Raw genomic sequence first — 9,771 nt, forward strand, 5'->3', positions numbered from 1 at the left:
AATGTCCAACGTAATTCCAGCACTAAAATAGTAGTCGAAATATCATGCAAGCTCGTTGTTTAATAGGTTTAATAAGCAGCATATCTCAAGTTCTTAATGCAAATTTATGTTATTTCTGCAAGAATAAATTCACTATGTTTCAAAAGTATCCGGACACCTAGATGAAAATGACTTACAAGTTGGTGGCGTCCTTCATCGGCAATTTTGGTATTCAATATGGTGCTGGCCTATCCTTTAGCCTTGATGACAGCTTCCACTCTCGCAGACACACGTTCAATCAGGTGCTGAAACGTTTCTTGGAGAATTGAAGCCCATTCTTCACGGAATGCTAAGGAGAGGAATCGATGTCGGTCGGGGAGGCCTAGCACGAAGTCGGCGTTCCAAAACACCCATAAGGTGTTCTATAGGATTCAGGTCGGGAATCTGTGCAGTCAGTCCATTACACGGATATTATTGTCGTGTAACCACTCCGCGGGTACTTGATACTGTTTAAAGACGAAATAGTCATTCCCGAATTGCTCTTCAACAGTGGAAAGCCAGGAGGTGCTTAAAACATCCGTGTAGGCCTATGTTGTGATAGTGCGACACAAAACAATAGGGGGTGCAAGTTCCCTCCACGAAAAACACGACTATACCAAAACACCGCAGCCTCCGAATTTTACTGTTAGCGCTACACACGCTGGCAGATGACGTTCACTGGGCATTCGCCATACCCACAACCTCCCACCGGATCGCCACATTGTGTACCATGATTCTTCAATCCACACAAGGTTTTTCCACTGTTCAATCGTCCAATATTTACGCTCCTTACAACAAGCAAGGCGTCATCTGGCATTTACCGGCGTGATGTGTGGCTTATGATCAGCCGCTCGACCATGAAATCCTAATTTTCTCACCTCCCACCTAACTGTCATAATACTTACAGTGGATCCTGATGCAGTTTCGAATTCCTGTGTGATGGTCTTGGTAGATGTCGGCCTATTACACATTACGACCCTCTTCAACTTTCGCTGGTCTCTGTCAGTCAACAGACGAGGTCGGCCTGTACGCTTTCGTGCTGTACGTGCCCCTTCACATTTCCACTTCACTATCACATCGAAAACAGTGGACTTAGTGATGTTTAGGAGTGTGGTAATCTCGCGTGCAGACGTATGACACAAACGACACCCAATCAACTGACGACGTTCGAAGTCCGTGAGTTCCGCGGAGCGCCCCATTCTGCTCTCTCACGATGTCTAAGGACTACTGAGGTCGCTGATATGGAGTACCTGGCAGTACGTGGCAGCACAATGCACCTAATATGAAAAACATATGTTTTAGGGGTTGTCCGGATACTTTTGATCACGTAGTGTATAATATAAATTGATCCATACTTATTGTCGCCAATGTGCAAACCAAGAGCTGAACAAAGAAACTCTCTGCTCCAACGTGAACTCTTAGAATGTAACTTTAATCATGATCTTTCCTTTATTAAGTTTTTTAAAGCCTGTGGAAGTTGTTACCTATGACTAAATTTGTGAAGTGGTGTATAATTAACGTTACTGGAAAACGTAAGTTTTGTTTTCTACTTCTACATCTGCATGACTACTCTGCAATTCACATTTAAGTGCTTGGCAGCGGGTTCATCGAACCACAATCATACCATCTCTCTACCATTCCACTCCCGAACAGCGCGCGGGAAAAACGAACACCTAAACCTTTCTGTTCGAGCTCTGATTTCTCTTATTTTATTTTGATGATCATTCCTACCTATGTACGTTGGGCTCAAAAAAATATTTTCGCATTCGGAAGAGAAAGTTGGTGACTGAAATTTCGTAAATAGATCTCGCCGCGACGAAAAACGTCTTTGCTGTAATGACTTCCATTCCAATTCGCGTATCATATCTGCCACACTCTCTCCCCTATTACGTGATAATATAAAACGAGCTGCCCTTTTTTGCACCCTTTCAATGTCCTCCGTCAATCCCACCTGGTAAGGATCCCAAACCGCGCAGCAATATTCTAACAGAGGACGAACGAGTGTAGTGTAAGCTGTCTCTTTAGTGGACTTGTTGCATCTTCTAAGTGTCCTGCCAATGAAACGCAACCTTTCCCCACAATATTATCTATGTGGTCTTTCCAACTGAAGTTGCTCGTAATTTTAACACCCAAGCACTTAGTTGAATTGACAGCCTTGAGAATTGTACTATTTATCGAGTAATCGAATTCCAACGGATTTCTTTTGGAACTCATGTGGATCACCTCACACTTATCGTTATTTAGCGTCAACTGCCACTTGCCACACCATACAGCAATATTTTCTAAATCGCTTTGCAACTGATACTGGTCTTCGGATGACCTTACTAGACGGTAAATTACAGCATCATCTGCGAACAACCTAAGAGAACTGCTCAGATTGCCACCCATGTCATTTATATAGATCAGGAACAGCAGAGGTCCCACGACGCTTCCTTGGGGAACACCTGATATCATTTCAGTTTTACTCGATGATTTTCCGTCTATTACTACGAACTGGGACCTTCCTGACAGGAAATCACTAATCCAGTCGCACAACTGAGACGATACCCCATAGGCCCACAGCTTGATTAGAAGTCGCTTGTGAGGAACGGTGTCAAAAGCTTTCCGGAAATCTAGAAATACGGAATCAACTTGAGATCCCCTGTAGATAGCGACCATTACTTCGTGCGAATAAAGAGCTAGCTGCGTTGCAGAAGAACGATGTTTTCTGAAACCATGCTGATTACGTATCAATAGATCGTTCCCTTCGAGGTGATTCATAATGCTTGAATACAGTATATGTTCCAAAACCCTACTGCGAACCGACGTCAATGATATAGGTCTGTAGTTGGATGGATTACTCCTACTACCCTTCTTAAACACTGGTGCGACCTGCTCAATTTTCCAATCTGTAGGTACAGATCTATCGGTGAGCGAGCGGTTGTATATGATTGCTAAGTAGGGAGCTATTGTATCAGCGTAATCTGAAAGCAACCTAATCGGTATACAATCTGGACCTGAAGACTTGCCCGTGTCAAGCGATTTGAGTTGCTTCGCAACCCCTAACGTATCTACTTCTAAGAAACTCATGCTAGCAGCTGTTCGTGTTTCTAGTTCTGGAATATTCCATTCGTCTTCCCTGGTGAAGAAATTTCGGAAAACTGCGTTCAATAACTCCGCTTTAGCGGCACAGTCGTCGGTAACAGCACCATCGGTACTGCGCAGCGAAGGTATTGACTGCGTCTTGCCGCTTGTGTACTTTACATACGACCAGAATTTCTTCGGATTTTCTACCAAATTTCGAGACAATGTTTCGTTGTGGAACCTATTAAAGGCATCTCGCATTGAAGCCCGTGCCAAATTTCGTGCGTCTGTAAATTTTAGCCAATCTTCGGGATTTTGCGTTTTTCAGAACTTCGCATGCTTTTTCCGTTGTCTATGCAACAGCGTTCGGACCTGTTTTGTGTACCACGGGGGATCAGTTCCATCTCTTACCAATTTATGAGGTATGAATCACTCAGTTGCTGTTGCTACTGTATCTTTGAATTTGAGCCACATCTCGTCTACATTTGCATAGTCAGTTCGGAAGGAATGGAGTTTGTCTCTTAGGAAGGCTTCTAGTGACACTTTATCCGCTTCTTTAAATAAAATTATTTTGCGTTTGTTTCTGGTGGATTTGGAAGAAACGGTATTGAGCCTATCAATGTGTGAACCAAGAGCAAACCAAGAGAAACTGCTAACTGTAAGAAATGCCGACTAAATCGATGTTATAAAGTAACGCGTACATTTACCGTTTATACATTTTGCAACAGATCCAAGACCCTACAATGCTGCAAGCATGCAATGAATGTGTACCATCTGATGATGAATCGCTAGATGATTTGAAACCAGTGATTGAAAATAAAACTTGAATAATAAAACAAGAGGCGAGAGGTTGCCGTAATTTGTCCAAAACTTTAACAGATTTCTGATTTTTCCTTTACATTTACTGTAAAACCCTTCTTCTTTCTAGTTCTTGGCGTAAGTGTAAGCGGAACAAAGCAAATATTCGCGTTAGGGCCTAGAATGTATGAGACTGGAGATAGTCCATTACTGCATCAGTTTCAATATCTTGTTCACAGCGAACCAGCGACTTTATTAAATTTCTCAGAGCGTTTGTTAAATATTTATACTAGGCTACAAGTTACAAACCTTACAGTATCTCTCACATTTGAACTTTTTGTTATAATAACACTTCTATATTCACAGTTCACTGATAGCTATGTATCCCTTTTTGTAGCCTCAGTAGGACATGCTTAAAAATGAAACTGTGACGTTCGAAACTACTTGTGTTTTTTTTGTTTTTTTTTTTCCTTTTTTTTTTGTCATCAGTCTTCAAACTCGTTTGTTGCGGCCGCCACGAATTCCTCTCCTGTGCTAACCTCTTCATCTCACTGTAGCACTTTCAACCTACGTCCTCAATTATTTGCAGGATGTATTCCAGTCTCTGTCTTTCTCTACTGATTTTGCTCTCTACAGCTCCCACTAGTACAATGGAAGTCATTTCCACATGTCTTAACAGATGTCCTGCCATCCTGTCCCTTCTCCTGATCAGTGTTTTCCACATATTCAAGATTGATCCTTTGCATTTCCGTTTTCATATTTCCTACTTTCCCTACCACGTTCAAGCTTCTGACATTCCATGCCCCGACAAGTAGTACGTTATCCTTCCATTGATTAATGAATCTTTTTCTCATGGTAACCTCCCCCTTGGCAGCCCCCTCCCGGAGATCCGAATGGGCGACTATTCCGGAATCTTTTGCCAATGGAGAGATCATCATGACACTTCTCCTATTACAGGCAACATGTCCTGTGGATACACGTTACGTGTCTTTAATGCAGTGGATTCCATTGCCTTCTGCATCCTCATTCCGTTGTTCATTGATGATTATTCCACCTTTAGGGCAGTTTCCCACTATAATATTAGTATCTGTTCCGATAGCTTAAATAAACTTGCATTCGATAATCTAACAATGCAGGCTCATAAAAGCCATACAATTTGTGTAAAAATTTCTTAGATTGTCGCTGAGCAGGGACCACCTGATATTTCAAAGAATATCTTACGCGCCACGGCGCAGAATACGAATTGTTCTTAAATTATGTCGATAGCGATATTTTGTGTTTCCTATTTTTTGACAGCTGAAGAATTGTAATCCTCTTCTGTTACCACAGTCCTGATATATTTTTTAAAGACAGCGCATGCGTGTATGGCGCGGTCCGCTATAACTAATTAGTAATTATAAATCATTAATATTGTGGAGTGCTGTGTAAGAATTTGTGTGTGCAGCTTAGATGAAATGTCGAAAATGTTAAAGGACGTTATTTAAAGAAACAGCCAGCAAGATATAAAATTGTAATTTACGGAGCCTATTGTTAGCAATACTGACTAAGATAATGAAATTAGTTATTGTACTCTCGAATGGTGTAGTGCCTGCATGTTACTTAAAGTATTTCTGTGCTATCCATCTCCTATTAATTGCAACAGAAGTAACGGTGTTCTTATAGTTTTCATACAGCTACCAGGGACAGACTGCATGTCGGCAAACGTCGTAGTTAAGGCAGAAGGCGCATTACCATTTACCTTGTTTGTAATTTAAATGGTTCAAAATGGCTCTGAGCCCTATGGGACTTAACATCTGAGGTCATCAGTCCCCTAGAACTTAGAACTACTTAAACCTAACTAACCTAAGGACATCACACACATCCATGCTCGAGGCAGGATTCGAACCTGCGACCGTAGCGGTCACGCGGTTCCAAACTGAAGCGCCTAGAACCGCACGGCCACTCCGGTCGGCGTAATTCAAATCCAATTTCTTTTGATGTGTGGTGTATTATAGCGAAGAAAATTTCCAGCTCTGTCTGGTCCCTTAGGTTTCTCTGTTCGTAGTTGCTATGTCTCATATCCAGTCGTGATGGAACATGATCATGATACAAATAAATTAAGTGGCAATGCGAACTCTGTTTTTAATCTTGAGAACGCTACGCCTTCTGCAAACGATTTCAGGTGACATACAAACTATCACATACAGTACTTAAGTTTTTGAAAAGTCTTTGCTGTTTCCGCCAAGAAGTGGTGCAAAACTCACAACAGATTTCTGAGTCTTCACAAGACAATAATAGTTTAATCAAAATATGAAAATATAAAAAAAACACCACACCAGCCCTAGGACAAGAGAGTGCCCTGAACCTCTGTCCGCGCAAGGCAGTTGGTAGAATGAGGGTGACTTCTTATGCTCGAAGTCTTCGGCCACCAATGGTGGTTATCAACCAAAATTTAAGCAGTGGCGGAATCGGAACCCGGACCGAATACGTTTTGATTATGAATCAAAGACGCTATCCCTAGGCCACAGGTACTCCCTACGTGGCTGATGTAAGTACAAAACTGTTGACAATGTCGTTAATAAACGCTTTAAGGATATTCCATGAGAGTTTTAGAAAACATCATCTACAGAATTACGAAGAAAGCAAGAGCTGACAAGTGCGAGAATGATCGCAGAGTCAGCATAACCGTTAATGTATCCATTATGCTGACAAGAAAGATATATTGAAGAAAGGAAAAGAAAGCTGAGAATCTGTTAGATGACGACCAATTTGGCTTTAGGAAAGGTAAAGGTATCATAGGGGCAATTCTGACGTTGCGGTCGTTAATGGCAGCAAGACTGGAGAAAAATTAAGACACGTCGATTTGGAAACAGCGTTCGACAGTGTAAATTGATACAAGGTGTTCGAAAATCTGAGAAAAATAGGGTTAAGTTGTAGGGTAAGAAAATATGTTCAAAGACGAAAAGGGAACAATAAGACAGGAAGAACATCGACAAAGACGTGCTCAGAGTAAAAAGGGCGTGAGGCAGGAACGTAGTCTTTCGCCTCTTCTTTTCGATTTACAGATGGAAGAAGCAATGTCGGAAATAAAAGAAATATTTCAGAGTGGGATGTATTGAGGGTAAAAAGATATCATCGATAAGATTCGCTGATGACATTGCTATGCTCAATGGAAGCAATGATCAGTTACAGGATGTAATGAATGGAATAAACAGTCTAATGAGTACAGAATATGGACTGAGAGTAAATCGAGAAAGAGGGAAGTAATGAGAAGTAGAATAAATGAGAACAGCAAGAAACTTCCATCATATTTAGGGCTCACCATGTAGACTAAGTTAAGAAATTTTGCTAATTTGGCAGCGTTCATGATGGACGGAGCAAGTAGGACACACAAAGCATTGGCAAAAACGGCATTCCTGGCGAAGAGAAGTCTGTCAGTATCAAACAAAGATACTAATCTGAGGAAGGAATTTCCGAGAATGTGCGTCTGTAGCACAGTAATGTATGTTAATGAAAGAAGGCGTGTGGGAAAACCTAAACAGAAGAGAATTGAAGCATTTCAGATGTGGTGCTGCGGATGACTGTTAAAAAAATTTGCTAGACTAATATGGTAAGGGATGTAGAGGAAATGAAGAATCAGCAAGGAAAGAGATATATGGGAAACAATGACAAGAAGAAGGGCAGGGTGATAGGACATCCGTGAAGACACGAGGGAGTTTCTGAAGGTAAAAACTGTAGAGGAAGACAGATTCGAATACATCAAGCAAATGATTCAGGACATAGGTAGGAATTTCTACTGTTACATTACAAGGTTTGCACTGGAGATGATTGGCGGGCCGCATCAAACGAGTTTGAAGACTGATGATTCAAAACAAGAAATAATAATAATAATAAGCTGCTGTTAGCACGACAATGTAGGCGACAGAATCTGAAGAGGTGCGTGACCGGGGTGTATGAACTGCTGATGACTGGAGTCGCACTGTGTTCTGTGTAGTTGAACAGCAGTTTTGCACTACAACAAACGACCGTTATTGGCCAGTATGACACCCGATTGGGAAGAAGTACAATTTTTTCAGTGGTTCGCAGAGCCACAGCAATGTTACTCACGGTGTGTTGAGCCATCGGATAAGCACTCATGTAACGGCCGGTAGTGACTGATGGAAGTACGACGGCACAGTGGTCCGCCAGGGACATCATGCATGCCCGTGTGTTACGTATCATGCGGTAGTGTCGTGGTGTCACTTTCTATAGGACAATGCTCCTTGATACATGCCACTTGCCCCTGTGAAATTTCTACGCCATGTTAACGTAGTCCTGTGGCGCATGATCTGCCGATGATAGAGCGTGGTTGGCACCAGTTTGGACGTCGACTCCGTCCCAGCGGCAGTATTCAGGATTTACAGGACCAGTTAGAGTAGATGGGGACCAAAGGAGGGTAAGGAATCCACATTCTTCATAATTACGTCCGACCGCTTGCGGCAATGTCTAAGTAGCGATCATGGGAGATAATGGACAGGGACTGCGGATAGGCGGCGCTAGGCGGGAGTGTGGGTCGGCCGAGAAGTGTGCCGAGGTAGTCCGCGCACTTGCCATAAACTCTGTGTCTGGGTTCCGCAATGGTTAACGCAACTGCAAAGTCAGCAGGAAATCCATGGTTCAAACCTCTGTCCGGCACAAATTTTCACTCGTCGCCTCTGATTCCACCTCAGGTCCCGATGCAACTGACATCAACAGTCCCTTCCCTTCCCTTTCCTTTCCTTTCCTTTTCTTTCCTTTCCTTTCCTTTCCTTTCCTTTCCTTTCCTTTCCTTTCCTTTCCTTTCCTTTCCTTTCCTTTCCTTTCCTTTCCTTTCTGCTCCTTCCACCTTCAATTTACGTACAATGTACCACAGCTACGGGTACCTCATCCGAAAGAACGAATGGTGTCTGTTCCTTCTGACAAGACCGATAAAACAGACACCACGCACTCATGTAAGTGTACAGATATTTTAATTATTCACTTTTCTTTGTAGTTCTGACTGGTGTCATGCAGCTGCCACAAATTCCTCTCCTGTGCCATCTTCTCTATCTCAGAGCAACAATAACACTGAGTGTTCTCAATTTTTTATACCCATAAAGTCTGTTTATAAACACAACTTATGATATATTTTCACATTTACCAACATCCAGAATGGTGTTGACGCCCTCACCCTGCTTATCTGAGGGCTTTTAATAGTTCTCTCCTAGTAGTTCCGCCTGCGGCAGTGTTAGCTGAATCCTGAAGCTAGCAGAGAAAAGCCCTCTCGATATCAGGTGAAGACAACTAGGGATGCTGTTGAAACATAGTAGAAATACAATATCACCATTAATTTGAACATAAACCCAAAAGTCGGAAACCATCAATTTGGCAGAGATATCGTGAAATATCACTTCAGATATAGTTGTTTGTGACGCATAAGGTATTGCTTTCAATCACTATTTTACAAAGAAGGAAACTACTAATGGCGAATACTGTTAAATTCGTCTGGAACAGTTGTACGGAGGAAGCGGTCTGAAATACACACACACACACACACACACACACACAATGTCATCCATTTACCAGGAAAAGCATCTACGAGAAAGAGGAACTAAGCAGAGTGAAAGCTGAAGGATTACAAGGAGGAGGTGTTGGAACATCCAACATCATGAAACTTCCTGGCACATTAAAACTGTGTGCCGGACGGAGAGTCAATACTCGTCACTTTAGTTTTCCGCGGGCAAGTGCTCTACCATCAGCTACCCAAGCACGACTCTCGACCCGTCCCCACAGCTTCAGTTCTGCCAGTACCTCGTCTCCTACTTTCCAAACTTCACAGAAGCCCTTCTGCGTACCAGGAGTGCTAGTTCTGCTAGGTTCGCACAATAGCTTCTGTGAAATTTGGAAAGTAGGAGA

This window comes from Schistocerca cancellata, chromosome 2 (assembly GCF_023864275.1).
Source record: "Schistocerca cancellata isolate TAMUIC-IGC-003103 chromosome 2, iqSchCanc2.1, whole genome shotgun sequence".
Taxonomy (NCBI): domain Eukaryota; kingdom Metazoa; phylum Arthropoda; class Insecta; order Orthoptera; family Acrididae; genus Schistocerca; species Schistocerca cancellata.